The sequence below is a fragment of the Neodiprion lecontei genome, chromosome 4, assembly GCF_021901455.1.
Source record: "Neodiprion lecontei isolate iyNeoLeco1 chromosome 4, iyNeoLeco1.1, whole genome shotgun sequence".
Classification (NCBI taxonomy): Eukaryota; Metazoa; Arthropoda; class Insecta; order Hymenoptera; family Diprionidae; genus Neodiprion; species Neodiprion lecontei.
This window is the reverse complement of record NC_060263.1, coordinates 37,439,073-37,452,353: the sequence shown is the minus strand read 5'-3', so window position 1 is coordinate 37,452,353 and position 13,281 is coordinate 37,439,073. Positions and strand designations below refer to the sequence as shown.

Below are 13,281 nucleotides of genomic sequence, written 5' to 3'. Positions count from 1 at the left end.
TCTTCGTTGAGGAGTTCGATCGCCGTTAAATATTTACAAACTATTTGTGTAATATTTAACAGTTTCGTAAGGGAAATTATTCTTTCTTCTCTTCGGAACGATGGACGGACTATAAATTATTCTTCTTTTTCGACACGCTCGAAATTCGATTGGAAATTGTTATTGCATATCGAAGACCGGAGGCCGTGTTGCGCAATCGTTTTAATTTTTTTCGGCAGAGTTTGATTGATCGTGAAATCGAACGATCGTGAAAGTAACGGTTGGAATATAACGCGATGTGTTACCGGTAAGGTGTAACAATGCGCGGCGATTAATTGCTCGGATTAGAAAAGAAAAAAAAAAAACACATTATTTTTACAGTTTACATTTAAATAAATAAATTTTGATCCTATACGTCGAATAATAACCAACTATCTCGATCTGTTGCTTATAAAGTTTGCTTTTGTACTTTTTTTACGCCGATAAACGAAGATTTCGGTTATTATTCGATATGGAAGCGAAATTTGTTTATTTAGATATAAACTCGAAGTAAATAAAAAAAATTTTGTTGACCCGTGATTTATTATTATTTTCGAACAAAAGTGAATCAAAACCGAAACCGAAGTTTGTTTAGTCGTTATTTACAATAAATGTTTGAGAATATAGGTAACTTTTCTTAAAACCCGAAATATCGTTCTGGTTTCTACAAAAGTAAATTTTATCTAATACAACTGTTTTTTTTTTTTTTTTTTCATGTTTTCTCGTCGCTCACGTGAAAGAAATGAAAATTTAACATCTAGAACACCGAGACTGAAAATTCGCGTTGACCGGTGTGATCTGTGAAAGTTAACAGCGAGGTGTGAAAACAAATTTGCAAATTTTACGCAGGGTTAAAACGCGATCGAAAATTCACAACGTTACAACTTTTAAATATTTGCGTATAATTCGAGTACATATGAGAATTAAAAGAGAGTGTGAGTGGCAGTTTCTGTTTTTTTTTTTCCCCCTTTCATTTTTCCATGCACAGACAAATTCAAGCGACGAAGAACTATGCAAGAAAGAAAAAAACAGTTTCTCTCCATGTTTAAGGCACTTACAGTCTTTTTTAATTCCCCTCTTGAATCGAGTTAAAATATTCTACACGTAAGCTGGTAATTACGTGTACGTAAGGTACACAATAACGTTAAACACGTATAAATATATATTCACCTTAATACCTAACGCACGTATGCATACAGAAACGAGAAATAAAACCGGTCTTATAGGACTTTCGTGCAGGCATATACACGTTTAGTAAACCGGAACAAGGTCTCTTAGATGATAGTAAGATTTCCGCCACGATTTCTCTAGTTTAGAACGTTGAAAGTGTCCACCAAGCCGTGGACGCGATCGGGCCGAACTAAAAGCAACGAGCCTTTTTCGCTAAGCGGCAAATGACGAATCGGAGGCAAAATATCGGCTTCGCGTGCATAAATATTTTACAGAATTTGTCGAATTTTACGCGTAACACTTACTTGCCAGATCGATGAATGCGATTCCTCAGTTCATCCGTCGCAGACGGCCGATTATTCCATTTTGAAACTTTGAACGAGCGGGAAATGAAGAAGTTTAATACTTTCAAATTTTCAGTACTTATCCCCTTCTTTATTTACTTTTTTATTCCTCCCAAGAGTACGCGGGTTGTCGGCGATTTTTCACCAGCGACGATGACCGGCTTCCGGCAAACACAAACGAGAACACCCTGGTTTTACCGATATATTTACCGATCCTGATCTACCGACGATTCGGTGACTGTAATCGACCCCGTGACCAGACCGATTACCGATTTCCCTGACGATTTTACGAGCTTATTTGCAGAATCCACGATCCTCTTTGTTCCAAGGATCGTTAATGATGCGCGATCGGTTGGTTTTCTATTTTTTTTTTTTAAACTTTATTCCTGGGGCCCGGCTGAGGGATGCCGGTACGAGGACCGTTTAATCCGTGACTCTGTTGCGAAGTGCGGAAAGCTTCGCTTTTATTGGCGATAGGCAACATGTGGCGTCTACCTTATGGCGTTAGGAACGAACTGGGACTTGTGCTATCCCCGGCTACTTGGCCTGCGGAAATTGACGAAGTGGGAATCAGGGCCTAAGTAGGTCCCCCGTAGTGGAGAGGGAGACCGATTTATTTTCACCGGGCCCCGCAGCTCGGTCCATACCCGTCATTTCTCTCCTCCCGTTTTCCCTACAATGCACCTTGGGTTTACGTCACAGTTATGAAAGTTTCATAAGTTTTCAGATGACGATGACGTCGATAATGACAAGTTATTCGACTGTTTCAGAAAAGGGATGATGTCTTCGATCGCTCATTTTCCATTTATTTTTTACCGATTAAAAATCTAAATGTTCATTTTTAAACAAACCATGAAAATCCTCCCGAGACACAGGACGCGTCATTCAATTTGACTCTATTCTATTCTCTGAAATAAATTATATGTTGAAATTTTTTTTTAGGACAAAGTCTGACGTTCAAACTTTATTTTTATAGTTACAGTCACGTAATACAAGGCGAAAAAATTTTAGTTCATGGTTCAAGGTGAGTTAGAAACGATTCTTTTTCTCACTATGCGTATATGTATGAAGGAACCAGAATCATGACTAAGGAATTAAGATGTCCCACCTTTGTTACAGGAATCGTGTACTTTAATTGCTGATACTTAATGGTATAATACGCGATTCTGCATGCCGATATTATGATGTTTGTTTGTTTTTTTTTTTTTTTTTTTTACCCTCAAATTACTACGTTCTCAATCTCCACGCAAGACTTGCCAAATACAGAACTTGGTCGTCGACTCGCGGGTCGTAATATGATTGAATAAAAATTTACAAATTTCTAAAAAACCTGATCAATTATTTATGCTATAAACGTTGACGAATTTTCGACGTTCGAGCGAGTAACAGTCAAATTTTCGATACTGATTACTGAATATCGTGGTAAATTCCAAATTACAACACTCGGGTTAATCAAAGAAATTACGACAGCGTCATCGTAGATGATTTTTGTTCCATCGTAGAAAATTTCCGACCTATTATACCCTCGTTACCTGTTTATTCTCACCGTCCGTGGTAATTTTTTTGACAAGAAAGAAGAAGAAGAAAATACAGCAAAAGTTCTCGGGAATAACGACGATGCATTATTATATTACATAACTTTATACCAAGGCAAAAAGCTTGTGTACATGCATTTGCAAAACACTCGGCAATGAACGAACACGGTATAGCGACTCGTACCGAACAATGCACACTGATACCATTATTTTTTTCCCTTCTTTTTTTTTTCGCCATGATTTATATCGCACCGGTCTGCAGGTGGTGGTGATTATTACGTGATTATACCTGTCCCAGAGACTCCGCGGACAGCGAACTTCCGGGAGGTAAAGAACTCCCGTGTAACGACCGAGGCGAAAGCTTACAACCGTATTAACCAGATCGTTTCAGGCGAAACAATAAGTGGATACCTACTTTATGGCGAGAGGCCCTTTGCGAACTCTTGTGCTCCAGATGTGATCGAAATGTGCAGAAATTGAGAGTAAGAGCGGATTGAAATTAAGTTGTACAACAGCGCCCCTTCTTATCTCTAATAAAACAGAATTGCCGCCACTGCTGACGATCGGTAAACCCATTAGAAGGACGAAATATTTCGAGGCAACACTTTCACTGACAAGCATTTTTATCAATACGCGTGTTGGATTTGATTTTGATAGAAAAAACGAAAGTTTTAAGCACTTTCGCGAATTTTGAGTCGCTGAAATCTGACACCGGATTTTACAAAACGCCATTTTAATGCCTGGATAAAGATATAGAGATAAATGTAATTCGTGTTTCTTTAGGTAAACCTCGAGATAATATATTCTAAATTCGCAAAATCGTAGGAGCAAATTACACAATAATGTATTCCACGTTTTTTCGTGTTTATTAATTAACGTAATGCAACACCGTTTGAAGTTGTTGGTACAGATGCAAATTCGACCATTTATATTCATGCCGTGCGATGTAAGACTGAATTGAATAGATGATATTTACCTTTTAGACACGCGAAAATCTATCGTTGATAAAATTTTATGGCCACGGTATTTATATTCAATTTTTTTAAGATTTCATTTTTGTTGCGAGTACGCGGCTCTGCACGCTAATGCGATCCGTACGGTACTTGCGCATCTTTTTACTGCGGAAATTAGGTACGATTACATAAACATGCGCAAACCTAGCGTGTAACTGAAATCTGTACAGGTTTTTTCGATAGACGAAGTAATTTTTATTATTTTACGCGGCTAATCGGTTTTAAATCAGAAGTAATAAAATATAATTTAATTCGACAATATGGAATTATACAATAATGTTCTCTCAAAACGAACGGAAAGAAACCAAACCGTGAATTTAGGTAATTGAAAATACCCAATTACACAATATTGTACAATTTTTATTATTTCGAAAACAGTTTGATTTCCACGGATTGAGATTGTTTTCTTTTTTTTTTTTTTGCCTCTCTTTTTTTTATGATTCTGTTTCGGCTAACTCTTCTGGAATCCTCGAAATAATCGTAAGAATAAATTTTTCATGCCCATTTTCCGATTGCCTGTGATGAGAAGAAACGTAAGAAACGGCGCGCAGATACATGCAAAGTCTTGGATATTGCACCACAGAAGAGAGCTGCCGCAATGACCGTTCACTGTTGCTAAATAAATGACTTTTCTCTCCTTCGTTCGGTCAGTTAGCGCGTGGTACGCGTTGCGAAACGTCATCAAATACTTATCGTAAGTCGCAACCATAAGGTGCGGTGACATTTAGCTCACATTTTTGTCTCTCTTTCGCCCTGTTCAAAGGTGCGGTGTGATTACCTCTGGGTGCTGATGCTGTTTTTCCAACAATCCCCTGCGTGTATGACAACACTTATCCCTCCCAATTGATTAAATTCTTGGATCTCGGGCCGCAGAAAGTGCCATAAAATCGTGTTTTATTTTTCAACTTGGAGAATTCAAGAGATGGAATACCCCACAAGCGGTAACAAGAAAAAACAACATTCGATCGGCTTTCATTGGGAGTTTCGCCTGGTGCAAGGTGTCGAATACTAACCGTTCGACACAAATGTATTTCCAGTTGCCTGCCACTTGTTCGCCAGGCGCAGAGGTGAATTCGAGAATCCTACATTACCGAAGTGTGGAACGAAGTCCGAAGGGATCCAGAGTGATTTTATCCGCCGAGAAGACGGACGCCGAATCGAAAAGCTTCAGTTATTCTCACAGAATGTAGCCAAGCCGAAAAATGTGGTTTCGGTTTTCATATGAAACCACGCTTGGTATCAACCGATGATCTGATACTAAACACTCGATATGAATGTATTATGAGTTGCCTACCGCTTCGTCGCCAGGCGCAGTGATGAATCAGAGGATTCTGCCTTACCGAGCAGCAAAGAGAAATCCGAAGTGATCCAGAGCGACATTATCGACCAAAAAGAGCGCCGAGGATCGATCGTGCACACTGTAAGCGATAAGTTGAAGATCCTTGATATTAGCGAACGATTGTAGACCCCACCGGGAAAGTGTTTTCTAGAATAATACCAACCACTGCGCTCGTCTGTTGTCGTCAATTAATAATTTGCAGAATAATACGACCAACGTTTGCGTGCGCAAATATCCAAACATATTAAACGTTGCACTTGGAATATTTCCACGAATCCCTCATTTCGTAACCTACCGTGCATTTTCCTACAAACTGCCAATTACCGCACAGTATGTACGTACTCGGAATATATTAACCTTGAACAATGTTTCCAACGCGTATCATACAACAAATAGTTTTTCATCATTTTTACATGCCGGTTGATCTAGGAAGTAGTCCGCGTGTTCCGCGTATAGACAATTCCTTGCCAATTCGGTCATTCTCTTATTTCGTGTCGCGGCGATGTAACGTAAAATTACTAACAGATGATAATATTGATCGCAGAAATTAAGGCTGTTTACAAAACGTGATCCCGTGCTTGTGCTTCTACGGGAACGAAACCTGGTCGACAATTTGAGCAGCGATTGTCTCCGCGAACATTTTGCATCTCTTCTCGAATATAACACGCGCGTCTTCCTTACGCCATAGGATATCCGTAAGTCCGAAATTGGCGTGTCACTTTGTTCAAATCCTTCCGGGATGTGACGCAGCCAGTCTGATGTATGACCGGCAAAAACACGCGTTATTTTTACACACAGATGTAACCAATGCGCGAGTTTAAACATCGCGATAAAGACATCGGGGATTCCCGCCATCAAGGATGGATCTACAAATATCACGCGATCATCGCAGAAAAGCTAGTCTAAGACTCTGGGTGCAAAGTCTATCCCATATATCGAAGTGCAGACGTGTGTGCGAAACGAATAAGATGGAAGCGAAGGGAGGCTGTTAATTTTACCCTTGGCCTTCGGTTTTACCGCCAAGGAATTTCCGATCGTTGTTTCACTCCGACACAGGCTGGATGTTACACCTACAGAGCTTAGACGCGTGTAGTAGGGTATATGCGCATGCCTTTGTAGCGTTACGCATAATGATAGAAGCGCGTGATTAAGGCCTGTGAAAACATGACCGAACGTGCTCATCGTAAACAGCCGCATGTCGGGTGGTAATAGTGTTAAAAAAAAAACTGGCGTAATTGCACAGGCAGCAAGTTTTAATGATATATTGTCTATCCGTTACGGTGGCAGGTTCTGCTACTCCTATCAATTATAAATTCCAACGCTATATCTCAAACACTTGTTAAAAATCGTTTGACTTCAAACGATTCAAACATTCTCAAAACACGTTTGCATACGCGAAGCTCCATGATTTTTTACGTGTCATTTATACGGTACCTACGGGTTGGAAGAAAAAATGACGCGATGTCTTTGAACAACGATTGCGAGATGTTGATTTTCTAGGGTTATCTATAGTGTGGATAATTTTTGCAGACTCGATGCGGGTAAGACGTTACACGCTGATTACGGGAAAAAATTATACAACGATGTTTCGAGAAATGTGCCGATTTGTCGACAAAACGTTTCGAGGCTCATACGCTTTAATACAGTGTTATTTACTTGCGCAAATGCAGTAATGACAGAGGCTTTTTCCATCAAGATCATTAGGATCGATGATGCGTGGGTCATTATCGACAACGACATCTCTATAATAATGTATACAGCATAGCAATCCGTAGGAAAGTTGTTTGTTCGGTTCTACCTGAGTTCCAACATTTTCATTTACGTCATTGTGCAAACCAGAATATATGAAAAAAAAGGGTCTAGCGTCATTGACTGTACGATCAGACGACTCGTTATTCGTTACATCCGGTAAGTTCAGAGTCGTTGTTTGCTTGGTGTGAATATTCATTGGGGTGAGTTTCGCCTGAAAATTTTCCGCACGGTAATTCCGAGGGATTTTCTATACTCGAAGAAATCACTACCACTGCTCGGCCTTCTGCATAAGACAAAAACGACGATTTCCTTGTCTGCGATTAACTTCGTCAAAGCGACACGTTGAGTTGAAACAAATAAGAATGATTTCAAACGACGGCGTTTGCTGACGGAAACAGATTCCAGTTACCAATGGCGAACTGCTCTGCAGACTGGGATTTAGCCGACAGTAAACGTTCGTTAAGGTGATAGATCAAATACCGATCGATATCTGGTATTAATCGTGAAGTCTGAGCGGCGGCAAAAAATGATAAAACGAAATCGTCGACCATTCGTCAGGCGTTTCGAACCGCTGTGTCAAAGTCAATGTCGCGTTACGTTAATCGGGTACTTTTTTCCACCGAATTGTACAGAAAGTGAGACGAGGTGAGTGGTCGGTTATTCGGGAGAAAAAAACAGCGACGAACTGCGTGAGAAAATTTTTAAGAATGTAAAATGAGTGGGAAATGGGCAGAGTGTTTTGACCCATTTGATGCAAAAATTGAAATACGATATCAAGATCGATTTCAGAATCGTAATCCGAGACCTTCTCAATTACGTTTCACCATTCTCTCTTCGTTTCCAACACTCCGCTTCTACACCCAATTTCTAATCCAGATTCTCCGAAGTTGTCGAAGCCTCCTCGACGAAAACGCACGATAATACGAATAGTCGGGATAAGAATATTGCGAAAATCGCGAATTACAAACAATCGTATTCGTATAAAGTACATTGATTTAATCGAAGGTGATGTCGATTTTAGACAGAGACAGAGACAAAGGTGGGAATTAGAAAAAGTATTGCGAGAGGAAGAAAAAAAACCCGATTGTTAAGCAATCAACTTTGCAGAGAATAATAATTTTTTTACCTTCCGAGCAAAGAAAAACAAACTATTAAATGTTGTATCCACAAACTTAATCGTTTCCACCGCGTCGTTGTCGACTAACGTTTTATTTTTTTTTTTTCCTAAATTCTCAAACGCAAAAACTAACGATAGATGCGAATAATTACCCGCACTCTTTGCGTGGCGACACTTGCGTGGTAGACAATTAAACGATTGAATTTTTTTTTAAAAACTGCGTCTCTCGACGAGTTAAGGTCAACCAGTTAACGCACAGACGAAATGTTAACGCAATCTTACACGAGATATTTGAATGGTAAGAAAAAACAAACTGTTAGAATGTGTCGGGAAAAATGAGGCTCCAATAATTCTGTAGAGATACTATGCTGCATTTATTGTATAGAAATACATACAGAGTTAATAATTAATGATTTAGGACAACACAAGACATGGCGTGGCGCTTTGCCTGCAATCTTGTTTTCGACTAACTCTGTTCAGAAACGCACTCTTCGTTCTCACACACTCACTCGGTATTAGGATACATACGCGTAGGTTGGATTCTGTTTCCTCAATGTCAATATACAACACACAGTATAGATATATGTGTGTACGATACAAATGTATAGTACATACATCAACACCAACAACACGGTTGGGGAAAAAAAAGAATCGAAATTAAAACACATATAGTTTGAGCAAAAAAATCTATCAGGTATTTTATTGATTACTGTTTATCGCAGCATTAATGTCCGCAAGTCCATTAGACATGGCCATATTATAACGCGGCTGTGATTCCCCCGCGAATAAATATGAAGAAGTAATTTGAAAATCCCTTCATCGTAATTTACGTGTATACGTATAATTTAAACATGTATGTACAACAGAAAATCCCCGCGTTTGTTTTATGGTCTATAAAAATATAACGGCAATCAGTCATTTTCGCAGTGATTTGACTACGAACGATGATCTTTAATCGTAATCGTAATACCTGCTCGATTTTCTCGATTTCATCTCATCACGGATGTAAGATTGTATTGATTTCATCCGGGTGACTAGAGTTACCTTCCGACGATTGGATATTCAATTCGTCTACGAATCTTAATTTCAATATCCGCAAACGATCGTTGGCCAAGATCTTTGCGAATTCAAAGCCGACTTTTTAAAATGAACAGAAAATCGGTTGGACAGGTTTCCGAATATGTAGAAAACCGCTTGTGTTAAAGACACCCACGCAAGGATGAGCAATAAATTATAAACGAACACGAGCAGACAGGAAGCGGAATAAATGGTCGACGACGATCGGATCGTTCGACGAGCGGTTGTTGACGGAAACCGAACATTATCCGAGATCGGTTTAACCTTTGTGGTGTAGAATCGACGAGGGAACTAGAATTATTTAGAATGAATCAAGCCGAAAAACGCGCATTGGCCTTCGCAGTTTGCAAATCGATCCACGACGTATCGAATTATTGTGGCTATAACAAGTATATTTATATGAAAACGGGAAATACCCTCGTTAAAAAAATTTGTCGCAAAAAGTAATTTGCGCTGTGCATTGTAATAAAAAAAAAAAAAAAAAAACAAAAGTCACGATGCTAACGTTGATTTACACCTTTTGCCAGTAATACCTGTACATTTTACATCGTTGCAATTCGTCTGCGTCATCTCGATTGTGATGAAAAATTGTAAATCGTGAACAAAAATTTGATAATTAATATTTTCTACAACGCCGATGCAAATCGTGTGGTGTAAAAGAAGCTGGAAAATTTGAAAGATCGATTGATTTTTCAGGCATCATCGTTAAACGTAAATTATATACGGATAAATCGTCGTTCACGTAAAAACAGAAATATAACAAGACGGTAGTCGATGCAATAAATAATTTACCGCATTTCGCGACGATGGTGAATATTCGTAATTATTTTATGTAAAAGCTGATATTACGTACGTAATTTTTTTACGCTTACGAAGCGATATAAAAATGAAGAATACTACTCGTCGTCATGCGCGAGAATGATAGAAGAATTTCTTGCTGAAGCAAAAAATGAAAAATGATAAAAGGCACAAGAAAAGTGGAAAAAAAAAAAAACATTATTATCAACTATTCATAAAACCGCACACGTTACCATGATTTTTTTCTACATTTATCACACGATAAATTATTTCAATTTTAATCGGTCGAACAATAACAATTCCAAAGATTATTCCGCGTATTTCTTCAAACGCCTCGATTCGTTCCGAGCGTAAGACGAACAATGAATAAACAACAAACATATATTACCACCATCAGGAAGTGAAAATTTTCAAACTAATAGTCTTATTTTTACCGACCATATGGACATATTAAATATCGTGGGTTGGCTACGCAACTATTATACCGGTATTTCAAGGTGGAATATTCCAGTCCACTATTCGTCTGTGCCTGCATTGATCTAAAAGAAGTGTAAAAAATCAATGAATTCACATCGTGGGGGGAACGGGAGACTTTTTATTTATCGCTTGGGAAAAGTTTTATATTATTATTTATACACGAGCAAACGTGGAATATTAATTTCTGTACAACAACGTTTAACAGAAATAGGAGAGAAGAAGTAGGTAATATTCTTCCACACCTGTTCTTTCGGTCAAAGCATCCGAGTTCTATGCTGATTAATTATTATCGACTGATTTTCCAATTTTTCCCATCCGAAATTCTGTTCGTTCGTTCGTCAATTTGTTTCTTCGTTAAACAAATTGTTTTTTATTTTTTTTTTTTTTTTTACAAGTTAAAATGGAAAAAAAACAAAAAAACATGCAGACGCACCTACGCATATTCGGTTTGCAGGCTAGCGTAGGAACGCTGCGGATAACAACCTTGCCGATCAGTTTAGGGAAAGGTTCTGGTATTGGTAGGCCGGTGTGTACGAAAACCGGATCCAGACACGCATCAATCGCGGATAATGTGTAAAAACTAAATTGAAAAAAGATGGTAAACAAAATAAAAAAAAAAAAAAAAAAACATTCAAATTCCAAATCGGACAAGTCATCTACACTTATAAACGTGGAAGTTCGAAGCCCCGTTATAACGATATAGATAACGTAAATGAATGTTACAGCAACGCAAATTAACCGCTATTAAATTGTTTTTTTTTTTTTTATCGTTTTTTCTTTCTTTTTTTTTTTTCTTTTCATTTGTTACTTTTAACGGTAATATTTTGAAAGAATCGTAATTTTATAACCTGTATTCTAAGTAACAAGATTAGAACGTTCTCCCCAACTTTAGCAAATCGATATCTTCCAAATATTGCGCACGTAAGTATACCTAAACATTTTATACATTTATACATATATATATATACATCGAACCGTTTGAAACAATGATGTTATTAATTTATAAATGCTACAAAACTATAGACTTCCAATGAAATGTCAATTAATAAATTTCATTAATCGACGACATGAGTCAATTTTGTAGCATTTATAAATTAATAACATCATTGTTTCAAACGGTTCGACGTTTGAGGCCTGATAACTCCGAAACGACTTACCTTACGCAAATCTTTATTCAGATCTTTTTTGTAGAGCGTAAAATTTCCTACAAGAACACGTTCTGTTTATATCTTCACAATGATTCGTTTTCGAGTAATAAAATTCTAAATTTAAAAAAAAAATTTTCCCATGTTATTTGAATGGGAAATAGAAAATTAATAATCGCCTCCTCTAAATATCAATATTAAGAGCTCATATTTTACCGAGGTCATTTTTGAGGGACACTCGGAAGATTTTTCAATGTTCTTCGAAAAAAAAAAAATTGTCGGTTTTTTTGAAACACTCTAATATATATGCAGTTTATCATGAAACATCTATTACCAATATTATTGACATATCACCCTGTATAATATATGAACTTTACGACGATTACAAAAATTTTGAGAAATTTCACATTAACGATTTATGTATTATATATATATATATATATATATATATATATATATATATATATATATATTAATAACAATGGTAATAGATATTTTATGGTGAACTCTATACGTACACATATTATCAAAAATATATGTGTATAATAATATTACGTAGAGGACGGTCTTGTTTGGATGCAACATTACGATAGCTGTATATAAAAATATTATTATTATTATTGTTATTATTATTATTATACCCATAGAAGAAACTGAAAGTCAAAAAGTGAAAGGAAAAAATAAAAAATCAGAATAGTACATAATTGGAAAATAAAATCATTCAGGTCATTCTGACCGTTAAAATTATGCTGGGCTGGATGCATCGTTTTGTAAAAATATGTGAATAAGCTTTGTACATATACATGTATGTATGTATAATATATATTAGGGTGATTCAAAAAAAAACAAAAATTTTTTTTTTTCTCGCAAACAGGCTTAAAAGTTTCCTTTTGGCTTAAAAAAGTGCCAGTTAAAATTTGAGCCCTTAATATTAATATTAAAGTTGTCCTCATCGCGCTTTTCTATTTCCCATAAGAATAACATGGGAAAATTTTTTTTTGCACCTTCTGATTTTTGGTGCTAGCCTATCGTGTGTCATAAAAAAAAAACCATCACTTAATCTTGTAGAAAATTGAACGCTCTACAAAAAAGGTCTCTTATGATTTGTTGCGGAAACTAATAGTTCAAAAGTTATTCGAGGTCAAAGTTCAAGTTATCGCAAATTTTACCGTTTTTAATGCATTACAGCGAATTTCATGGCTTGATTAAAAAAATTTATCAGAAAATTTGTGTTTATCTTGAACTTAGTCTTTAGAAGACATAAGTTTGTCAACAATTTTTTGCAATAATTTATAAGTACAAGTAAAATAAATAAATTTCTTTTCTTAACAAAACCAATCGTCACTAAATTTATACCTCATGTAAGTATTTTAAATGACTGAAAGAAAATTTATTGCACTTAGATTAAACAAAAAGGAAACAAACTATGATTTTAAGGCTCACTGACGCTAAAAATTTTCTTAACGAGTATCACTGGCCTCACTATACCAAAAAAC

General features: G+C 36.8%; 2 protein-coding genes across 3 annotated transcripts in view; one reads left to right on the top strand and one right to left on the bottom strand.

Moving 5' to 3' along the window:
* Window positions 1-13,281, bottom strand: part of LOC107225483 (elongation of very long chain fatty acids protein AAEL008004) — a 49,846-nt gene that overhangs the window by 18,253 nt on the left and 18,312 nt on the right. Inside the window, exon 1 of one of the 2 annotated variants that reach the window (XM_046737005.1) lies at window positions 1,494-2,058. The exons of the other annotated variant lie outside the window; for it this stretch is intronic. The gene's annotated coding sequence lies outside the window, so the exon portion shown is untranslated. Of the gene's footprint in view, window positions 1-1,493; window positions 2,059-13,281 lie in introns of those variants that run through there. 2 annotated transcript variants of the gene reach the window in all.
* Window positions 6,444-13,281, top strand: part of LOC107226082 (elongation of very long chain fatty acids protein AAEL008004) — a 47,472-nt gene continuing 40,634 nt past the window's right edge. The window contains exon 1 of the mRNA XM_046737012.1: window positions 6,444-6,455. The gene's annotated coding sequence lies outside the window, so the exon portion shown is untranslated. The remainder of the gene's footprint in view (window positions 6,456-13,281) is intronic.